Source organism: Silurus aristotelis (assembly GCF_946808225.1).
Source record: "Silurus aristotelis genome assembly, chromosome: 27".
Classification (NCBI taxonomy): Eukaryota; Metazoa; Chordata; class Actinopteri; order Siluriformes; family Siluridae; genus Silurus; species Silurus aristotelis.
The window spans coordinates 16,272,901-16,297,763 of NC_139600.1; the positions used below are offsets into that span (position 1 = coordinate 16,272,901).

The following is a 24,863-nucleotide window of genomic DNA, read 5'->3' on the forward strand; positions in this document are numbered from 1 at the left end:
ACTTCCGTAATACATTATACAGTATGTATGTATGCGGGAATGAAGATAAAAAAAATCATACGTCGAACCACTCGGGGACGGCGTGTAAATGACATTTTGTGTTGAAAGGCAATATAAATTGTGATGTGAGGGACTGGCAACCCATCCAGGATTCTTTTCTCAGGATTCTGGATTTATTGCAAATCCTGTCCAGGATAGAGTGATTATTGAAGATGAATGAAGGAATGAATGAAAAGAAAAAGGTTGTTCTCATGATTTCCACTCGGCCACCAAATGCTGGCTCACTCCCTATTAAAAGTTTCCAAAGTTCCAAACTTTTCAATAAAAGTGGTTTGACAAATGAGAAGGCAGCTCAGCTTCATGCTGCAACAGCAGGAGCTCGTGATGTTCTTGACATCTCTGTGGATATGGCGGTTAGTGGCCGAGGGAGTCGTTCCCTAATCAGAGCATTCCTCTCACATCTGGTAAGCGGAATCTCTCTGCAGGGAACATCTGGTTACTCGGTTGATCCGGCAAAGGGGCTGCTCTGTTTCTTCAGGCTATGTGCATATCTAGTCCTGACTGCTCGGTTTTTTTATAGGGCTGTTAAGAAAATAAGTAGAATAAAGCAAAAGTACCTCAATTCATCAGCACTTGTCCTTTCTTCTCGATGTTCTCTCTCCGTCTTGTGGTGACGGTTGCCTGGTCTTGGCGATGCTACTCAATGTCTTCATAAAGGAAGTGAGATCACTATGGACTCGACAGTCCCTGTTCTGGGGTCATCTGGATCACTGGAAGCGAACTCATCCAGGCGTGAGTGTTCCACAGCCCAATCAAACACCAAAAACAAATATGAGAAGTCAATCCAGAGCCTTTTTCACAAAGCTCTTCATGCACCAAGAAGCCACCAAGATCTTTCCATTCCCAAAGCTCCTCCTGATCATGTCTCCTCTACTCCTCAGAAGTGTTCCCAGAAAATCCCAGGTCAAGTCTGAGAGCTGTTTCTTGACTAGGCCACAGCCAGGGAGAGAATTGGAGAAATAGTCTGGGTGTAGTGTTGTGAGGAGCAGCAGCAGGAGCAGCAGACGCTCATCTTGATCGCATTAGCGGGTTTTAGCTGACGCAGATATGACTGCTCTGTTTCTCCATGCGCTCCTGACAATGTCTAAGACTGAGTCATATCTCTCTCTCTCTCTCTCTCTCTCTCTCTCTCTCTCTCTCTCTCTCTCTCTCTGTCTTTTTTTTTCTTATTTACTGTCATCTGCTTATTCTCTCTCCTTCCTACCCCTTCCTTCGTCCTCCCACAGTTTTCTCACAGGAGTTCACTACTTCCTCTCCCTCTCTCTTCCTCCCTCTCTCTCTCTTTCTCTCTCTCTCTCTCTTTCGCTCCAACTCTCACCGAGTTTGACGTCTGCGAGTCGGTTTTGATTAAAAACAGGCGTGCCGTCGCGTACAGCTCTGCGACTCAGGGTTAGCTGGGTGCGGGATTGCTGCAATGTTTGGCTCTTGACTTTTTGTTTTCTTTGTTTTTTTGTTTTTTTTTTTCGTTCACGTCCCAAACCCTGTAACTGTACAAGCATCCTTGTGCAAAGGGTCAAAAATGAAGAAATCAGATGGATTAGAACAAACAAAAGAGAGGTCGAAATGGCGCGACGTGCTGTCGCAGACATTCCTGGACGTGATGCCAGCGCTGTAAAAACACAGGACTTGGCAGTGGTGTCTTGAAGTTTAGATTTTTTTTCCCCCTACACATCTGGGTAAGGAGGCCCGCTGGAACGGCTGGAACACTGACTCAACTGTGTCTTCAGGCCTTGGCTTAGGAAAACAAGCTCTCCTGCTTTTCTCCTAGTGTGTAGCCCATTCATTCCCTAATATAGACACAGTGTTGGACAGCTAAGTTCTCTCTCCCTCTCTCTTTCTCTCTCTCTCTCTCTCTCTCTCTCTCTCTCTCTCTCTCTCTCTCTATCTCATTCTGTTTCTCTGCCATTTTAAAGGTACATGTCTTCTTCTTCTTCAACATCAATTAGCTTTACAGTAAAAATGACATCACAGAGAACTCACATACCAGTCCACATGTAGTCCCAATTTTCTTTTTGTCTCTTCTGGGAAATGGATAAGATGTTGTATGAGAAGGTTGTGAGTTTAAATCCCCCCCCCCCACCCCAATAAGCTGCCACTGTTGGGCCCTTCAGCAAGGCCCTTACACAAGTGCTTAGTTGTAGGAATGAGATAATTGTAGGTCACTCTGGATAAGGGCATTGACCAAATGCCATAAATGTAAACGTGAAGATGTTCCACTAGATTTTGTGGAGATTTTTTTTGAGGCTATTGATTTAGTCATAAGGGTATTAAAGTAGATGAGGTGAGGAGGCCTGAGGAATAATTCATCCCAAAGGTGTTGAATAGGGTTTGAGATCTATAACAGGAGATATTTATATCTGAAATGCAGATCTTCATGGAGCTGGTTTTGAGCACAGGAGCATTGTCATGCTGGAACAGGTTTGGGTGAAGGAAAAATAATCTAATCAAAAAGAAAACACAAAATATGATACACTATAATACTATACGACAAAAATAAACACTATAACATGATAAAGTTTATCCCACCGCCGTATTTTTGTGAAACAGCGTGAAATTTGTTTAAATTAAACACAAAATAGTAAAAAAGTACATAATGATATATTAGCACATATGTTAGCATGAAGCAGTGATTAGCGCGCATGCAAAATCCCGACACGCCTCAGCAAGTAACATCCGGGTGTACATCATACGAGATTCTGTATTGTTAGCGTTAACGTTAGCATGCGAGTTATCGCGCGTAATCTCTTCCGCCTTTAGCCAATAATAAATGAGCATTACACTGAGCGTATGATTTATAATCCTGATTATCCCACACAAATTGGATTAAAACCTTTTTACAAATTGGCCTTTCAACGCTTAAATGCCAAGAGTCTGTGGGTGAATAACCTCATCTAAACACACACACACACACACACACACACACACACACACACAGTAATGAATATTGAACACGTCTTCTATAGTGTTGCAAGTTTATTAGTTAGCTGGTCCTGTGAAAACAAAGTTTTTCAGTATATTGTAAAATATAATGTATAATGCACACGCACACACACACACACACACACACACACACACACACACACACACACACACACGCACACACACGCGCGCACACACACACACACACACACACACACACACACACACACACAAATATAGGCATCATTATATTTTGTAAATGTTAACTCAGACTCAGACTCGTCTCCTAATGCAAACACGATACTCTTCGCTAATCAGAACCTGAATCTCTGAACCCTTTGCTAGAACCCTCCACCTTTATCTAATTAGCCGAACCATCAGAAGATGAGCTCTGAGAGGAGGAGAAAAAGAACGGAGATAAAGAAGATAAAGATCAGCTCTGGAGTCTTCCTTTTCCTGTTCCTACACACTATTCAGCTTCACAACCATGCCCAGTTCACAGCTAACACACTGTAGGACCATTCATCATCTGTGTGTGTGTGTGTGTGTGTGTGTGTGTGTGTGTGTGTGTGTGTGTGTGTGTGTGTGTGTGTGACTTTCTGAGGTAAAAGCTCTGGAACTCCATCTGTAATATAAAGCCTCACCTTTTACGCTGACCATCTGACCCCGTACAATCTTCTGCGACCTTCCAATAGCGCTGAACACCGTGTTCAATACACCAATGCAAAGTGTTGTAGTTCTAAAAAAATTTTCTTGAGTCATGCCTGTGTTTAGGAGCTCAGCCCATCCCCCAATCCACCCCTCAATCCACCCTCAATCCAAACCCCTTAATCCACCCCAATCCACCCTCAATCCAGCCCTCAATCCACCCTCAATTCACCCTCAATCCACCCCAATCCACCCTCAATCTATCCCTCAATCCACCCTCAATCCACCCCAATCCACCCCTCAATTCACTCTCAATTCATCCCCTAATCCTCCCTCAATCCACCCCCCAATCCATCTCTCAATCCCCCCCCTCAATCTACCCCAATCCACCCCAAACCCTCCTCTCGAACAATGACCAACAAAGCCAAAGCCTGTAAGATATCTAACATATTTATTTTATTATGTCTGGTCTTCTAAATTTTGGAATAAATCAAATTCCAGAACCTCAAGTACTCTTAAGATTTACTGGTGGATTTTAGGCACCTACAGGTTCGGCTTTTCTACATCTACTTCTGTGCAGACGTCTAAAACATACATCTTCTCATCTCTGCAATATCTCAGCATTTCTATTCAGTGTGAGTTTCTTGACATGCAGTAAAAGAATTGAGTGATAAGCAGTAAGGTGAAGTTTTGAGGAGCTCCGGGGTTCCCAGTGTTGCTGAAATCCCAAATACAATTTAGTGATGGTTTACATGTAGCATAAACAACAGGGTTCACTGGGGCTAAAAAATACACAGTTCAGAGGAGGTTCAGGATGTATTTGATGTGCATAAACATCTTGATCAGACCTGAATTGTAGATCTTTCTGATGCTAGACCAACCATGTTTGGTTTGGAACACCAGCAAATTATCAAAGCATCTTTGGGGCATGTCCATTAGAAAGTAAATGCTGATTCCAAATGGTCACTGGAGACATGATAGATATCACATTTGGACACCTGAATTTTCCAGGCAGATATGGTTCCTTCTCAAACAAAGTTAGTGTCACACAATTGTATCAGACATCTTTGGATGTGGTAGCATGAAATTTTGCCTTCGCTTGAACTTGGAGACCCAACCCTATTCCAACAGGACAATGCTCCTGTGCACATAGACCCCAAAGGCTCCATGAAGATCTGCTTGCCATGGGTTGGAAGATGTGGAAGATCTCCTGCTATAAAGCTCTAGCCCTATTGAACAGCTTTAGGAAAAATGTGAATGCTGACTGCACCCCAGGCCTCCTCACCTTCTCTACATCAGTACCTGACTTTATTAATACCTTTGTGGTTGAACGAATCTTCATAAAATCTCCACAAAATCTAGTGAAACATCTTCCCAGAAGAGTGGAGCTTATTATAGGAGTAAGTGGGGATTACATGTGGAATGAGAAGCTCAGTTGTCCACATAGTTGACTTTTGTCCCTGTAGTCTATATTGTTTATCTTTACACGTGCAATGAAACGGGAATTCCCCCTCACACTAGCACGTGGCAAATAAAAAGCCAAATTAACAGAGCGATTTGTTCTCTTCAGCTCGCTCCTAAAAATGTCCGCAAAGAGTAAACATTTCCACATTCCAGTTACCCAGCCTGCTTCACACGCTTACCGAAACATTAGCGGTTAATCAGAACGGTTGTAAATTGCCTTTCTGATAAACGAGGACGTCGAGATCAAGGTCAGAGCCTATTAGAGTCGCGCCGATGAAATATTCAAGAGACGGAAAACGTCTAATCGAATATTCATGCGCTCTAATTTTCCCGGAATAGGCAGAGTGTCACGCGCAAACAAAATTGCAATTACACTGAATTAAGAACTGCGAAAAAAACACACCCACACACACACACACACACACACACACACACACACACACACACACACACACTCAAAGACAATGTGTGATAAATTAAACGAGGTGTTCATTTTACTCCACTTCCACCAGATTACTCAAGGAGGACGATTTGCCTTTTTTTTTTTTACTTTTAAATTTAATGCACGTTTTCAATTAGATGCTTCCAAATGTTTCATCAAATCTAAACTACGGAGACAAACCAAGTGTCAATAAATAAAAGTCTGTGTCTAATTTCTTTAGAAGCAGAACCACCGAATGTAATTCCACTTTGCTCCTGACGGCCTAAAGACCCGTGAGGTCATTGTGATCCATGAGGGTTCAACTCAAGAGCCACGAACCGTGAACAGTAAAGATGAGAAATCTGTTTACAGATTCAAATCTTTCTGAATAACTCAGTGAACGGATCTGAGTCTCACGAGTCCATTGAGTCACTTGAGGCAGTAGCGATTCTGCCTGCTTTCACCATGTAATTCCACTAGAGGGCACTCACCAAATCCTTAGAATTCACCAAATCTGTGGACTCATGAATCGCACGTCTGATGGATTCGCTAGATCGCACGGTTCAAGCCGATAAGCCAGGACATGTATGGGATCCCCAATATTGAGTCTCTTGTGTTTCTGACCATGCAGGAAGTTTCCTGAACAACTCAGCTACTTGTTGCTACAAGCACTTGCTAACAACTAAACAAGTAAATGGAGTAAATGAACATTTTGTATTTATATAAGTTGTTATTGGCAAGAAAACCAAGGACTCAAGTGATCCTAGTAAATGAAGAGAAGGATTCTTGAATCCCGAGTGATGTAAAGCATCGGGTTATTAAACCCGGATGAATCCGGATTCCCTCATCTCTACTCAACAGGTGACCCTCAACAATGCTGTAACTGTAATAAATGAACATTCGCTGGTGAAGATGAGGATGATTGTTTGGTTCCTTTTAAAGTTTCTTCCTCATGAAGTCTCAGGGAGTTTTTCCCTTACCACCATCACCTCCGGCTCAGTCATCAGGGAAACATTTAGAGGAACTCAATTTAGCTTATATTTAGCACAGTTTTGAGACAGTGTCCATTTTTAAATGTGTTGTACACAAAAACAATTTGTATTGTTCTAATGAACGATTTTTCACTTGTTTGACTGAACAGGGTTTGCATAGGAAAGATTTCAAAACAGCAGAGCCCCAAGAGCAAAAGACCTCATTCACCTCAGCTGTAGAAAGGAAAACTACAGGATGTTGTTTGTTCCAACACACTGTCCAGCACTGCATTGATCCAGTCTTCATTTAGCTCATTGAGCCATATCTGACCAACATCCACTAATTACAACCCCCCAAAAATTCCCCCTAAAAGTTGCAAATCTCCCAAATATTTCCAACATTCACATCAGAACCAGCAGTTTCACAATCGACTTCTTTTCCAACAACCATCACCCTACTGTTCGCTCACTAATGATTTTACTGCCTGTGATCATCAAGCAGTTTTCCTTCAACGTGTGCATTCTGATTCATTTCAATATAATTATAACTGTTTATAACTAAATATATATGATAATAAATATTATACATCTGATCACATGCACATTATCAACTTGTGCTGTTAATATCATGAACAGCAGCTACGCTAATTCCTCTCCACTGCTTCTCTTTCTCTCCCCATCCCGAGACACCCTGAGGTTCCTCCAGCTCCAGTCACGTCCCACCTCATGAAGATTATGGACCTTTAAAGAAGTAGATGCCGAACTCGCAAACATCTCAAACCATCTAAAGACGTCACAGTGCCAATTGGATCCCACTACATGTGTGGAGTTTGGACACTGGACCTCCTGGAGTGTTTAAAGGCTCTGGCATGGAGAAGCTGGTGTTGGATCTGTGATGATCACAAAAGTTGAGTGATTTTATGAGTTGCTCAGTAGCTCCTAGTTTTATAACCATAATGACTGTAAAAGACTGTAAAAAGAACATCACTCATAATCACACACTCCAGTGCTCATGTTAGTTCTCACTCTCCAGTGTTCTGTAGTGTTTAAAGACTATAATCACACACTTGATGTCACCCACATGAGGATGAGGTTCTGCTTTTGAGTCTGGTTCCTCTCAAGGTTTCTTCCTCATTACATCTAAGGGAGTTTTTCCTTCACCACCGTGACCATGGTGATCATCAGGGATAAACACACACCGTTCACCTTCACTGTTAAATTCTGTAAAGCTGCTTTGAGACAATTTGTGTTGTAAAAAGCGCAATAGAAATAAACTTGACTTGACTTGATATGTATATCTGTATTTACACTCTGTATAACATTTGTAACATTGTACACTCAATATTTCTACACTATATCGCCAAAAGTTTACATACACTCTATTATCAAAAGTTTGACCATGTTTAGTCCCAAATCACTCTTATAATTCGCTCCACTCTTCTGGGAAGTTTAGAGAAGAACCACATATGGCAGGAAAAGTCCCTTCGCTGTGACCTTGCACTCTGACTCCAGCTTCATAACATCTCTGTTTCCATTATTTCCCTTGTCATTTTAATGCCATTCAGTCTTTGTTGTTTACGATGTTCACTTGAAACTCTTTAATTCATCTCAAGTCTACACTGAAACCCAGCTGCACTCCTACATCCCACCCTCACACTGGATTACATTCCCAGCCCCAGACACTTCAATCCACCTTCATCCAGAGCGACTTACCTCATATATACATCTGACCAGATGAGGGTTAATAGCCTTGATCGAGGGCTTAAAATCCTAGGGCCAGCAGGGGGAGCTTGATGGTGCTGGGATTTGAATTCACAACCTTTTAATCAGAAGTCCAAAGTTTTTACCTTTGAGCCATGACTTCCCTGACTGTATCTGTACACACTGTTTCTTTCTCTGCTTTACATACTGTACATCTATTTAGATTTGTTCTCAAATGTAGTTTACTTTTGACTTTCTGTGCTACAGGAGTATGTTATGTTTCCCTCTGGGATGAATAAAGGGCTCGACCTACCTACCTACTCACCTACCCACCCACCTACCCACCTACCTACCCACCCACCTACCTACCTACCTACCCACCCACCTACCTACCTACCTACCTACCTACCTACCTACCTACCTACCTACCTACCTACCTACCTACCCACCTACCCACCCACCTACCTACCCACCCACCCACCTACCTACCTACCCACCTACCTACCTACCTACCTACCTACCTACCCACCTACCTACCTACCTAACCACCCACCTACCTACCTACCTACCTACCTACCTACCTACCTACCTACCTACCTACCTACCCACCTACCTACCTACCTAACCACCCACCTACCTACCTACCTACCCACCTACCTACCTACCTACCCACCCACCTACCTACCTACCTACCTACCTACCTACCCACCCACCCACCCACCTACCTACCTACCTACCTACCTACCTACCTACCTACCCACCCACCCACCCACCCACCCACCCACCTACCCACCTACCTACCTACCTACCTACCTACCTACCTACCTACCTACCTACCTACCCACCCACCCACCCACCCACCCACCCACCCACCTACCTACCTACCTACCTACCTACCTACCTACCTACCTACCCACCCACCTACCTACCTACCTACCTACCTACCTACCTACCTACCTACCTACCTACCTACCTACCTACCTATGATAGACAGAAGGAAACACTAAACTTGAATTAAGTTCTTCAGGCTGAAGGTTCTAGCTTTCTTTTTATTGGTTCCACTTTTCTACCCAACTATTAGTAGAACAGGCTGGAAAAAAAAAATCAGAATTATTAAAAAAATACAAAAACAAAAGTTAACCACAAAATGTACACTCCTATGTTTTGGTGATCTCTGAAAAAACTGTCATTCATTGTAATTCATTTAAAAGTAAATTATATTACAGTTTTTCTCAGTCGCTTTGCAGCGTTTCTCAGATCAGAAATGAAATTCTCAAAACTACTTGTTCCTGCACATCATGTGGTCACTTGTGCTCATCATAAAAACATTTTCTCGTTGCTTTGATTAAATTGCGAACGCTTTTGTACATGAATGTAACGGATTGTGTTCGAGTGTCTGCTGTTTCCTACAGTATCAGTTGTTTATATTCACAATATATTCTACTGGTTTCACCTGAATAGTTTTAACCCCCAAAAACATCTCAGCATCAGTTCATTGTGTACGTCAGCGAATGTAAAATGATTAAACCAGTCGTCAAAATCCGTCATCTAAAATTTCTATTAAACTTTTATTCTGTAAATGTGTTGAATTGATGAATTGTGCAGATGAATGTTGAAGGCGAGTGAACGACATCAGATCAACCAATAATCAACCAGTTCTCTAAAACAGGCCAAAGGTGAATCTCGTGAACCTTCAGTTGAGTTTCTGAAAATTGATGAACATCTAAGAAATGAACGAACACTAATACAGTACAGTAAACGTGTGAATCCTGTTCAGTCTCCTACAATCAACACAAATCAAATATCCAATCTAATAAATGAATTTGTGCTGAAATTCACAGATACCAAACAGAAGAATAGTTTCTATCAGGAAACACTGAAACTGTGCAGCGTCACACTGAAAACACGACCAAACATTGTGATGATTTTATTCGTGAACAATGACGAAGAGACTTTGCATTCTGATGGGAATGAGATGCTCAAATCACACACTATTGGCACAAAGGTGGAGCCACGCAATTGTGTAGGACGTCTTTGGATGCTGTAACATGACATGTGCCTTCAAACCTTTTCCACCATGACGATACTCCTGTGCACAAAGCCAGCTTCATGAAGATCTGCTTTCCATGCGTTGGAAGATGTGGAAGATCTCCTGCTATAAAACCTATTGAACACCTTTGGAATGAATGTGAACACTGACTGCACCCCAGGAATCTCCTCACCTTCTCACCTACATCACCTACCTGAATTTACTAACACACTTTTAGCTGAATGAATCTTCACAAAATCTAGTGAAACATCTGCCCAGAAGAGTGAAGGTCATGATAACACACTTCGGTTTAGTCAGGATGAGCAGCAGAAGAAAAAGCTAGCGAGCTAAATGAGGGGAATGTGAAGAGAATGAAGGGATTCCCAAGCAGACAGAAAGGAATGCAGATATACAGAAAAAGGAATGCGTTGGCTTCTTTTTGTCTCTGGAAAAAGTATGCGAGTGAGAGAGAGAGAGAGAGAGAGAGAGAGAGAGAGAGAGAGAGAGAGAGAGAGAGAGAGAGAGCTTAATTAAGACAGACTTGTTGAAAAAAAAACGAGCTTTCAGGGATGATGAAGTAGCTAATGAGCTAAAGGAAGTTGCCCAATGCCTAATGAGCAGCAACCCACCCACCCACCCACCCACCCACACACACACACACACACACACACACACACACACACACACACACACACACACACGGTTGCCAGTATTCCAGATCCCTCATCCATCCACAGGTTCACTTCATCTCTTTGTAACGATGATAAATATTTATACACCTTTTCAATGACATGGGCAGATTCTCCAACCCAGTACAAGCATCAGCATTTGTTTGACCTGTGTGTATGTGTGTGTGTGTGTGTGTGTGTGTGTGTGTGTATGTGTGTGTATGTGTGTGTTTACAATTTAGTTTAACTCTGCACTATTCCCAACACCCAATCACTGATCAACCTTTCTCTCAATCATCCATCAATTATCAGTTTTTATCCTTACAACAATCCAGTCCTGAATCTTGCCAGTATTCTATCCACCTATTCTCTATAATCCCTCCATCCTTCTCTCCTCTTTCATTTACAGCTGATTTAATGACTCAGCATACTCATCTCCTAATGCCTCTAATTAATCTGTCTTTTAATCCAACCCTCTGTTAATTCATCCATTACACACTCCATCAGAGTGTCTCAGTCTGGACTGATCCTCATGTTTCTCCTGCGCACTGAATTTTGGATTCATTTGGTATCATTGCGTTTGCTTTTCAGCTCAGAGCACTGAAGTAAAGTGCTTGCAGTAAAAAAAAAAAAAAAAAACCTCGCTCGAGTTCCTGGATTTGTTCGACTCTTCATTCGGCCTGGCAGCAAATGTGAGACTCTTACCTTCTGAATAAACCTGAACGAAAAGTCAGGGCTTATACCTGTGGCTCAGCTGAATAGAAGCAGACACTAGGGGGCAGTGTGGTGCATCTGCAAGGTTAATCATTATGCCTTCATGCTGTTCCAGCCTCGTTCACCTCAGCTCAATGTTGCACGAGAACAGAAAGACAACACATACCACAAAGATATAGTCATAGAGAGAGAGAGAGAGAGAGAGAGAGAGAGAGAGAGAGAGAGAACACAAGAAAGATTTATGAGCTAGTAATGAAGCTGTTGGTGTTAGCTCCTAGTGGTGTTTTTCTTTAATTATTTCTCGTTTGAAAGTTTTCTGCATGTTCAATGCTCATAACTCACATCTGAGCCTCCTGCTAATCACAGACACTATTCACACTGAGATTTATAAACTATTTTGCCTAAAGTATTGGGACACCTGACTTTCCCAGCCATCTGAGCTTCTCCTCCGGACTTAGAGGCAGATAGTTGTATAGGATGTCTTTGGATGCGCTGGCACTCGAACTAGGAGACCCAAACCTGTTCCAGCATGACGATGCTCCAGCCCCGTGAACATCTGCTTTCCATGGGTTGGAAGATGTGGAGGATCCCCTGCTGTAGAGCTCCAACCCCTATTGAAAACTATTGGGATGAATGTGAACACTGACTGCACAGGAGCCTCTTCACCTCACCTCCATCAGTACCTGACTTTACTAACACCCTTGTGGCTTAATTGAACCTCCACAAGTCCTGGAAGAGTGGAACTTCTCTGCCAAACTTACGGTCAAACTTTTGGCAATAAAGTGAACACACAGGTGAAGTGAATGATCTAAAGATCCATTTGACTCCGTTCAGAAAGTTGATGTGTCTGAAGAAGGAAAAATGGGTGACATCCAGGATCTGAGTAACTAATCAGGAAAGTGGGTCTTTGGAGCCAAAGGTCATGAGTTAAAATCCCAGCCACACTATGATGGGCCCCTGAGCAAGGCCCTAGGCCCCCTAACTGTTTAGCTGTATGAAATACACCTGTACATTTACGTCTGCCAAATACCATAAATCTAATCAGCCTTTCATCACAGGTTTAAACTAAATGTAAAAACATTGTCATGTCTAGATGTCTGGGGCAGAACTTCAGCAAAGCAGAAGGTCTGTTCTGGTGTTTCTGGTATGTGGGGGTCGAGGAGGCGTGAGGGTCAGCAGTGCTTGTGAGGAGCGAAGATCAGTCCATAATATTCACACACTTTACAGATCTCACAGGTCATTCTGACTGTAATTCACAGCTGCTCATCAGGGACAAACGCACACCATTCACCTTCACTGTTGTTTTCTGTAAAGCTGCTTTGAGACAATGTCTGTTGTGAAAAGCGCTATACAAATAAACTTGACTTGACTTGACTTGACTGTAATTAATACATCTTACATCATATTTATATCCGTTATATACAACTATACAGTAATAATGACAGTGTGTGTGTGTGTGTGTGTGTGTGTGTGTGTGTGTGTGCGCGCGCGCGAGTGTTACACTGTGATTGCATCATTTTGTTGGACAGCAGGGAATTAGAAGCATCTGACTGAGAGATTTAAGCAAATGCTGGTGACTGGATTGGGGACCAAACACACACACACACACACACACACACACACACACACACACACACACACATACACACACACACACACACACGCGCGTGCGCACCCACACACACACACGCGCGCGCGCGTGCACCCACACACACACGCGCACCCACACACATGCACACACAAACACACGGTGATGTGTGTGTTGAATGTGTACCATACATAATCTCTCTCTCTCTCTCTCTCTCTCTCTCTCTCTCTCTCTCTCTCTCTCTCTCTCTCTCTCTCTCTCTCTCTCTCTTTCTCTTTTTATCTTTCTTTTTTAGTCTCTCCTTTTATCTACTCTTTTTATCCATCTCCCTTCTTTTTATTCTCTTCTCTTTTTTCTCACACACACACACACACACACACACACACACACACACACACACACACACACACACACACACACACACACACACTCTCGCATCTCTCTTTTATTGTTTTCCCTCCTACTGCCCTTTCTTTCTATCCATCTCTCTCTCATTTATTTCTATCCACCTCTCTTTCTGTTTCTATCCTTCTCTTTCTATCCATCGCTTTCCATCTCTCTCTTTGTACCTCTTTCTCATGCTCAATGCCCCCTCTTTCAGTCTCTCTCCCTCCCTCTCCCCTCTCTTTCTATTCTTCTTTCTCTCTTCTCTTTCTATCCATATCTCTCTCCTCTCTTCCTATTAACCTCATTTCTTCTCTCCTTCCATTTTATCCAACTCTTTCCCTTTCTCCATCTCTCCTCTCTTTTTCCTGCTCTCCTTTCTTCCTATTCACCTATTTCTCTCTCTCCCTCTTTTCTGTTTTTTCCCCTCATATTCTGAAAGTAACTGTTGAGGAGGTGATGATTTCAGTATGGAGTCATGGGAAGGATCTTCAGTGTCGGTGCCGTGTTACAGGTGAAGCTGCACCTGTGAACATCACACCAGGTTTCATACACACTGATTTCCTCACACACTCTTCATGGTTTTCATTTATGAACTCAGGATGTTCCAGCTGATGAACGATAAACGCCAAACTCCACCCATTTCTCAAATATTTCCTCTATTTCACCACTCACACATTTCTCACAGGTTTCTCACTAAATTTCCTCACATTTCTCACAGGTTTCTCATATAACAAATAAATGTTGTTGAACGTGTATTTACTGAATGTAAATGTATCCAACCAATAAACATCTATCTATCTATCTATCTATCTATCTATCTATCTGTCTGTCTGTCTGTCTGTCTGTCTGTCCGTCCGTCCGTCCGTCCGTCCGTCCGTCCGTCCGTCCGTCCGTCCGTCCGTCCGTCCGTCCGTCCGTCCGTCCGTCCGTCCGTCCGTCCGTCCGTCCGTCCGTCCGTCCGTCCGTCCGTCCGTCCGTCCGTCCGTCCGTCCGTCCGTCCGTCCGTCTGTCTTTTTTTCTCATTGTTACTCAGCCTGTCTCATTTGTCCATCTCTATCAGTCCATCTTTATCTTTCTCGGACTGTTTATCTCTATGTGTCTGTCTCTATCTGTACATCTTCATCCGTCTGTTTCTATCAGTCTGTCTCTATATATCTATTTCTATATATCTGTCTTTCTCAAGTCTTTTTTCTCTTTGTTTCTCAGTCTGTTTATCTCCATCTGTCCATCTCTATCTGTCTGTCTCTTTCTGTATGTCCTTATCTATCAATTCCTCTCTGTCTTTTTTATCTTTGTTTCATTGTTTGTCTCCATCTGGCTTTTCTGGTCTGTTTGTCTCTATATGTTTCTCTCTCTCTCTCTCTCTCTCTCTCTCTCTCTCTCTCTCTCTCTCTCTCTCTCTCTCTCTCACTTTCAGACTCAGACTGTATTTCATAATAAACAGTGATAGACAGACTAAGTGATTGTGTAAAGGGTCAAATATCCCTTCATTTTATCTCTTCTTGCTCTCTGTCCTTGTCTATGTCCTTGTCCCTTGTCCTAACCTCTCTCTCTCTCTCTCTCTCTCTCTCTCTCTCTCTCTCTCTCTCTCTCTCTCTCTCTCTTTATTAACACACACATGCTGCAGCTCAGAGTCTCTCATGGCGTCCCCACACAGCCCATAATCAGCTTTGCCTTCATGGGCTCTGGCAACCAAAATAAATCATTCGCTCCGGGTGAGGCAGCCGGGACTGTGTTGCAAAATAAAAAGAGAACATAAAGAGACGGAGAGAGAGACAGAGAAAAAAACAGAGATGTTGTTGAAGGAATGACCATTTATAGCTGCTGTAACAGAGGTGAAGAACTCACACAAGAACTCACTCAGTGAGAAGAACTCACTCAGTTCAACATTAACTAACAATAAATGACTTAAAAATACACCTCATTTGTTTATGAGTAGGAAATAATTGTTAGAAAGTCATATGAAACTGTGTGTGTGTGTGTGTGTGTGTGTGTGTGTGTGTGTGTGTGTGTGTGTGTGTGTGTGTGTCCTTGTCAATCCTTACCTGATTGATTGTGGTAGACGACTATTCAAGGGATGAACACTGACGTTTTATCTCTCCATCACATTAAGGGAAGAGGTGACATCATCACTGAATGTGTGTGTGTGTGTGTGTGTGTGTGTGTGTGTGTGTGTGTGTGTGTGTGTGTGTGTGTGTGTGTGTAAAGATAATGGTAATCCCTTAATAGAAATGTGGGATAAAAACACATTATTAAAATAATGAATAATCTTCATATCAGCAGAGGGAAATTATTATTAATCACACTGGGGAGAAAAAGAGAGAGAATAAGAGAGAGGGAGAGAAAGAGAGAGGGAGTGATAGATAACTATGTGGTAACAGATTTATAGAGAGAAACAGAAAGAGAGCAGGATGTCATATAACATGTACATTACTGTAACATCTAAACCAACTCAATAACCATCATAACCACAATAATACCCATCAACACCACTCCAATACCCATCAACACCACCTTAATAACCATCAACACCACCTCAATAACCATCAACACCACCTCAATAACCATCAACACCACCTCACCACCTCAATACCCATCAACACCACCTCAATAACCATCAACACCACTCCAATAACCATCAACACCACCTCAATAACCATCAACACCATCTCAATAACCATCATAACCACAATAATAACCATCAACACCACCTCAATAACCATCATAACCACAATAATAACCATCAACACCACCTCAATAACCATCAACACCACCTCAATAACCATCATAACCACAATAATAACCATCAACACCACTCCAATACCCATCAACACTACCTCAATAACCATCAACACCACTCCAATACCCATCAACACCACCTCAATAACCATCATAACCACAATAATAACCATCAACACCACCTCAATAACCATCATAACCACAATAATAACCATCAACACCACTCCAATACCCATCAACACTACCTCAATAACCATCAACACCACTCCAATACCCATCAACACCACCTCAATAACCATCATAACCACAATAATAACCATCATAACCACCTCAATAACCATCAACACCAACTCGAAAACCATCATAACCACAATAATACCCATCAACACCACTCCAATACCCATCAACACCACCTCAATAACCATCAACACCACTCCAATACCCATCAACACCACCTCAATAACCATCATAACCACAATGATAACCATCAACACCACTCCAATACCCATCAACACCACCTCAATAACCATCATAACCACAATAATAACCATCAACACCACCTCAATAACCATCAACACCACCATAACCACAATAATAACCATCAACACCACTCCAATACCCATCAACACCACCTCAATAACCATCAACACCACCATAACCACAATAATAACCATCAACACCACCTCAATAACCATCATAACCACAATAATAACTATCAACACCACTCCAATACCCATCAACACCACTCCAATACCCATCAACACCACCTCAATAACCATCATAACCACAATAATAACCATCAACACCACCTCAATAACCATCATAACCACAATAATAACCATCAACACCACTCCAATACCCATCAACACCACCTCAATAACCATCAACACCACCTCAATAACCATCAACACCACCTCAATAACCATCATAACCACAATAATAACCATCAACACCACCTCAATAACCATCATAACCACAATAATAACCATCAACACCACCTCAATAACCATCAACACCACCTCAATAACCATCATAACCACAATAATAACTATCAACACCACTCCAATACCCATCAACACCACTCCAATACCCATCAACACCACCTCAATAACCATCATAACCACAATAATAACCATCAACACCACCTCAATAACCATCATAACCACAATAATAACCATCAACACCACTCCAATACCCATCAACACCACCTCAATAGCCATCAACACCACCTCACTAACCATCATAACCACAATAATAACCATTAACACCACCTCAATAACCATAAACACCACCATAACCACAATAATAACCATCAACACCACCTCAATAACCATCAACACCACCTCAATAACCATCAACACCACCTCAATAACCATAAGTAGCCCCCCTGCCCCAGGGTGGTTTCCATGGCGACACTGTATTTGTTTTCATTGCTAGTAAATGTTTGATCTGATCTCCGGGGATGAAATGGTGATGATGGTGTCTTTATTAAACACCAGCACGGGGTGTTGAAACGATTATGCGCTTTAAGAGATGATTGTTTCTCTCACACTGCTGTCAGACGCAGAGGAGAGAAAAGATAAAAAAAAAAAGATCATCAGAGGGTTTATTAATTTATTTCTTTTTTTTTTTATATATAAAGACTTTCAGAGGAAGAAATGCAGCTTCTAACATTGAAAAATAGAAGCTAAGTCATGCTACGTCGCTAACAAGCACCATCAATAGAGCTCTTGTGGAACTCCTGGTTTGTTAGCGATAGCGTTTTAGCAGGCGCTAGTCATGTTCACTAGCATGGAGCTAAACCACTGACATTTCAACCACTTATTCCAGTCTCAGACAGTAGGAGGCAGCCAAGCTCTCTCTCTCTCTCTCTCTCTCTCTCTCTCTCTCTCTCTCTCTCTATCTATCTATCTATCTATCTATCTATCTATCTATCTGTCTATCTGTCTGTCTGTCTGTCTGTCTGTCTGTCTGTTATTCTCTCTCTATTTATCTTCCCCCTCTCTCTCACTCTCTGTCTTCCCCCTCCTACTACCGCTCTCTCTCTCTCTCTCTCTCTCTCTCTCTCTCTCTCTCTCTCTCTCTCTATATCTATCTATCTATCTATCTATCTATCTATCTATCTATCTATCTATCTATCTATCTATCTATCTATCTATCTATCTATCTATCTGTCTGTCTATCTGTCTGTCTGTCTGTTATTCTCTCTCTATTTATCTTCCCCCTCTCTCTCACTCTCTGTCTCCCCCCTCCTACTACCGCTCTCTCTCTCTCTCTCTCTCTCTCTCTCTCTCTCTCTCTCTCTCTCTCTCTCTCTCTCTCCCTTTCCTAAGACCCTCTACCAGGTCCTTATTAAAAGAAATGGCACCACTTGAATGTGTGTTTGATCTAACAGAATTGGCAGATGACAAACTCATCCTTTTTTCTTCTCATCTCCCTCTCCATCTCTCGTACAGTCATCCTCCAGAGAAAGAGAGAGAGAGAGAGAGAGAGAGAGAGAGAGAGAGAGAGAGAGAGAGAGAGAGAGAGAGAGAGAAGAGAGAGAAAGAAAGAGAGAGAGAGAGAGTCAATCGAGAAACAAACAGCTTCCCTGAAGACGTTCATTAAATTCTCATTGTCTCTGAGGGAACGCAGCTTCTCTCCTCACGCTTTACAGCTTTTTAAGCTTTTAGCAAAGTCACGTATTTCCCCAGGAGAACACCTTTCTTCCCCTCTTTCTCTCTCTCTCTCTCTCTCTCTCTCTCTCTCTCTCTCTCTCTCTCTCTCTCTCTCTCTCTCTCTCTCTCTTTCTCCCTCTCTTCCTGTCACCAGACTCCTTATGCAGAGCATATATACTGTATATAAACAGGTCATCCCTGACTTATGATAGAAATGCGCTACAACGACGCCATCGTAACTAGAAAATAAGGTAAGTGGAGACGAGGCTTAACCTACCCAGCGGTTTTAAAGACTGGTAATCAGTAGGGGGCAGTATACTGTAAGGCAGACCTGGGCAAACTACGGCCCGTGGGCCACATCCGGCCCTTTGTACGTCCCTGTCCGGCCCGCGTGAGACCAATCATAAATTACAGAGATGCACCGAAAATTTTCGGCCGAAAATACCTAAATCACCGAAACAACACGACAGAAACACAATTTACATTGCTATTAGCATCGTCACTAAAGTTCTGATAAAACCAGGACCAGCAAATCAATAATATTATAGAAAAACGTGTTCCAGGCTCTCAGATGACGTGTCTGATCACGGCAGGTAATTAAACCCGAAGCTGTGCTGGGCATGTTCCAGCAGCTCGCTCGGTGATAAACCACAGATCGCTCTTTTCTTTTTTGTTTTTATTTTTTCATGCAGATAACTCAACTGCAGCACATTTTGCCGTCCGGGGTCATTCCTCCTCTTGCTGAAGAACGAGAAGAAAACACGAAACTTGTATTTCTCTGGATACTATAAACGTGACGGAAGCTTGGTAACACGCTAGCATATGAACGTGGGATTGTGGGCGGGGCTAAAGCTCACCTTTATTAACAAGAAGCCAGTTTCTTTTTCCAAACACAAGAATGAGAAAAGTCGAGCGGTGTGCTGATAAAAGCTCACTGACATACGACCACTGATACAGTGTGTGTGTGTGTGTGTGTGTGTGTGTGTGTGTGTGTGTGTGTGTGTGTGTGTGTGTGTGTAGCTGTTCTTACTCAGGATTGCTATCTGCTGGAGCTGATAAGAAAAATACTGAGAGAGAGAAAGATGTGGGGGTGTGTGAGATGTGGCCCAGCTCATAAATAAACCCATCCACACATTTTATCAGTGCTAATGCTGCAGGGCATAACATAGCATACACACACACACACACACACACACACACACACACACACACACACACACACACACACACACACACACAGCACTAATGCAGGAGCACAGCAAGTCCAACACGGACGCTAGCTTCAGCGTGAGCTTTACTCCACCACAGGACTCTTATTACCGCGGCGAAACCCGACTGCGAGACGATTTACATCCTCACGTATCACCGCAATCCATCTAACGATTAGTGACGACTCAGCAAAATGTCTCAGCTGGCCAGATGTTCTTCAGCAACAACATTAAACACAAACAGAAAGAGAGGGAGAGGGACGACACGAAGGTCCTCTACAGCTTTATTGCTACAGCCTTAGGATTCTCACTTCTGATTGGTCAAAGCTTAAAGAGCCACACCCACTTGTGCCCCACCCTATTGCTGTTTGATACAGAGCTCACAGTGGGACTCAATGTACTCAATCTGCTTTTTTGTTTTTGGGGTGTTTGTGCTGTTAAACACTATGTTTACAACCAAAACAGCAGTCAACATACATCTGTCCTCCTCATCTCTCTTCATCCTCATCTCTCTTCATCCTCATCTCTCACTAATTCTCATCCTAATATCTCATCTTCATCTCTCATCCTCCCCCTCATCAATTCTCATCCTCATCACTCCTCCTCATCCATACTTATCTTCATCTCTCATCATCACTCCTCCTATCCATTCTCATCCTCTTCTCTCATCCTCATCTCTCATCACTTCCTTATCCATCCTCAACACTCCTCCTCTTCCATCCTCATCACTTCACCTCTTCTGTAATCCTTATCTTCTTCTCACCTATCATTCTTCTCATCCATTCTGATCCTTCCGTCTCTTCCCTCATCCTCATCTCTCATCACGTCTCCTCTTCTATTCTCATCCTCATTTCTCACCCATCCTTATATCTTATGTTTATATATTATCACTCCTCCTCTTCCATCCTCATCCTCATCACTTCCTCATCCATCCTCAACACTCCTCCTCTTTCATCCTCATCACTTCTCCTCTTCCATCCTCATCCTCATCTCCCATCCACAATGCTTTTTCTCATCTTCATCAATCCTTCTTATTCATTTCTTATCACTTATTTTTATCCTCATCACTATAAGACAGAAAACTCCCTCATAAACACTAGAAGCAGTAGTGATGTTGGTGAACATGTTGTTGGTGTTTGTCCCACAGTTCAGTGCAGTGATACACTAATGTGTCGTGACAGAAATTCAGCTCGAACAAGCAGCCAGGATGATAAACATGGTCTGTTTGAACAGAGAGCTGCAAAGACCAAAGCGCCACCGCATCGCTCTCTTTAGGTGGAGGTGAGGTCAAACTTGGGTCAGTCCATCAGGAAGTAGAAGAGGATTGTGGGTAATGTTAGAAAGGCCAAACGTATTTGAAAGAAGTTCAGCCGAGTTGGTGCGATAGAGAGAGAGAGAGAGAGAGAGAGAGAGAGAGAGAGAGAGAGAGAGAGAGAGAGAGAGAAACTCACAGAGAGCTGCTCGATCAGGCTGAAGGCAGCGTTTTAAAGGTGCATAAGAGCAGCGAAATCGTCTTCACGCCTCTGCGCACTCAGCAGAGTGTCAAGGCGAATTCACGCAGAACTCAAAAACCTGTTCAGAATGGGACCTGGACTAATTCCTCTTGGTGGAAAGTGGCCTTTTAAGTGCTGGAAATGGCACAGCGCTCTGACGCTCACGTGTCAGACGACCTTCACGACCCGTCGCTGAACCGAAAGCAACAGCTGCCTCGCTTTAAAAAGTCACGTTACGAGGGTTCGAATCAAAGTGCGCACACGTGCGCGTGGAAAAGACTCGGGAAATGATCGAGGTTGGGAAATTCTAATTATATGTCCTCTCTAACGGCGTGAAATTGTTGAGCGTTAATACGTTAATAAAACTCACCATGATTTCATTAAGCTGAAATTTCAATCTATCATCAGATCCTCGTCTCCACTGTATTTTGTGAAGATTTATGGTATCTTCCAGCCCATGGAAAGCAGATCTTCATGGAGGGCTTTGTGTACTTTGCATCCTGCTGGAACAGGTTCGGGTCTTGTAGTTCAAGCGAAGGGAAAATTTATTTATTGAACAATACTTTGCATTTCTGATCCATTTATTGTTACATTTGTTTATAGCACCTAAAAGCTGAGTCCTTCGTTCCCAAAAATGTACAGGTTTAAACTGCCAAGCAGCGACAATGGAAATTCCTTCCATCAAAGTTAAACATCTCAGTCCAGCTGGTTCCAGGGGTCTTCAATGCGTTGATACATAAGGTGTTAAACATGTTCACTGATATTATTAGAATCATTTTACGCTAGTTACATTATGTTAAGACAATTAGAACTTGTTGTACATGCATCATTGTCTGTATATTTTTTATATTTTTTCAAATCTTTCAAAAATATTGATGCATCATAAACACATTTTGCAATTAAAATCATGAAGTTGCCCACAGTTGTTTTTTTTTTGTGAATAAATTTGCAGTTATCAGGTGGACTACTAGACATTTACATGAACTTCAGCTTTAAGTTGAATAAAACTTGAAAGTAATGATTGAATATTTTTTCTTTGACGTTTTTACCCATGTTTATTTTTTTAACAAAAAAAACTTGTGATTCAACATTAATTAGCGGACCCCCTGCAGTACCTTCGCAGACCCCTAGGGGTCGCGGACCGCCGGTTGAAGACCCATGTGCTAGGCTATTACATGCGTTTTTAGCTCTGTTTTTGAGTCCCTGTTGCTATGGAGGCGATTTCAGTCAGCGTTAAAAAATCAACACCTTCTGACCAACCAGAATCCAGAAGTCAGCAGCACTGTGAAGCTTCGGAAAAGAAGATTTAAAGAGAACACGAGGGGAAAAAACAAACAAACAGCGTGACTTCGGCTTTGTGTAATTTTACCGCTTTTCTCTGCTCTTTAATAAACCTGTAATCAGACGAGACGTGTCTTCTCGGCTCGGCGGGAGTCCTGCGATACGAAGCCGCGTAATGGACTAGCAGCTGGGCTCGGCTAGGCCCGATCACTACAGGACGTAACCGCACTCATTTTCTCTTTCACTTCCCCCCTCCGTCTTTCTCTTCCCTGCTGCCGGCTAACTGTCATCCTTCTCTCTTGTCTCCTCCTCATTCTTCCTCTTCAGACAGCCGTGTTTAAGCTAATCAGTCATCACTCGAGCCCAATGTCACAGCAATGCCAAACACACATCCCTTTTTTTTATCCATCGTTTGACGTAAATGACGTTCTCCGATTCTCCCGACAAATATGGCCATCTTCTGTGAAATGGTACCTGTCTAACAGCATGCCCAATTCATAACCTGTATTGGGTAATAAAATGTCCAGAAAATGATGAGGAATATCCAAAAACTAATTGTCCCTGGACTTGGATGTCATTTTCAATCTGGCCACAAGACAAAAAATATGATGATAAAAAAGCAGTAATAGCAGGACAATCTGGGAATGTGTTCAGTCCACCGCACCGCACCGCTACCAGCGGGTACGCAAATCCGAGTGTCACAAGTGTCGCTTCATCTCACTCTGTTTATTTCCTTTCTTTACTGGCACGGGCGAAGTTTTGGAGATGGCATCTGATTGGGGGACGTCATAAACAGAGTCAAAGAGATGGAATGATGACAGTGGCATCGGGAGCGAGTTTATTCACACGGAAGATTACGCCGCAATTTTGGGCGACGGCGCCGAGACAAAATCTTTACAAAGGATTACAGGGGATTGTGTGGAACACAGGCGGATACACTCACACACCCTCGTACACACTAATACACACTCGTACACACTCACGTGCTCTTGTACACACTCGTACACACATCGCTGGCATTGTCTGGGATGGACTAAGCCGATCCAGAGCCATAGACAAATGCAATTTTCAGCTTAGGCAGGAAAATGCGGCCAAGCATGTAAAAACAGGCTTCCGCATCTTGTGTGTGTGTGTGTGTGTGTGTGTGTGTGTGTGTGTGTGTGTGTGTGTGGGATACGGTGAGCATCGATTCACATAGAATACCTAAAAGCATGACAGACATTTCAAGCCCAAACCGAAAGACACAGTAAAAGAAAAAGGACACAATATTGTATGTAGCTTTAAAATTAAAAGGAACCCGCTGAATAATGAAGCGTTCAGCCAATCACATTGCAGCATTAAGGAAATCCTACACACAACTCCTCTGTAGGCTCCTCTCTGGACACTGTACAGGAGGTGGGAGAAGGAGGATGGGAGCTAAACTATCATCATTGCTGGAGAACGTTTTTCACCCCCTGTATGAAACAGTTAATCTCTGAGCAGCTCCTTCAGAAGATCTTTTCTCCCTGCTGCTATTAGACTTTACAATCAGAGCTGCTCCCAGTGAACCAGTCACCAAAATACACACTGTTATTACTGTATTATTACTGTTTCACTGCAATAATAACAATAACAACGTTTTTGTGCAATATGTCTGTTAGCGTAACTACTCACTCGTGGTCTCTTTTTTCTTCTTTGTATTTATACATTGTGTTGTGTTTATACTGTATACTATATTATGTCTTATTCTTTTATATATTTGCACATTTCTTTTTCCTCGCTGCTGTAACAGAGAAATTTCGCCATTGTGGGACGAATAAAGGTACATCTGATCTGATCTGATCTGATCTGATCTGATCTCAACTTGCAGAGCTTCAGATCAAGAAGTTGAAACACCCCAAAATAGTAAACTCTCTCTAAGAGGTAGGAGTGTAAC

General features: G+C 42.6%; 1 protein-coding gene across 3 annotated transcripts in view; it reads right to left on the reverse strand.

Moving 5' to 3' along the window:
- Positions 1–3,098, reverse strand: part of dlc1 (DLC1 Rho GTPase activating protein) — an 80,441-nt gene extending 77,343 nt beyond the window's left edge. For all 3 annotated transcript variants that reach the window (XM_083532660.1, XM_083532659.1, XM_083532658.1), the window contains exon 1: positions 618–3,098. The gene's annotated coding sequence lies outside the window, so the exon portion shown is untranslated. The remainder of the gene's footprint in view (positions 1–617) is intronic.
- Positions 3,099–24,863: the final 21,765 nt, after the last annotated feature.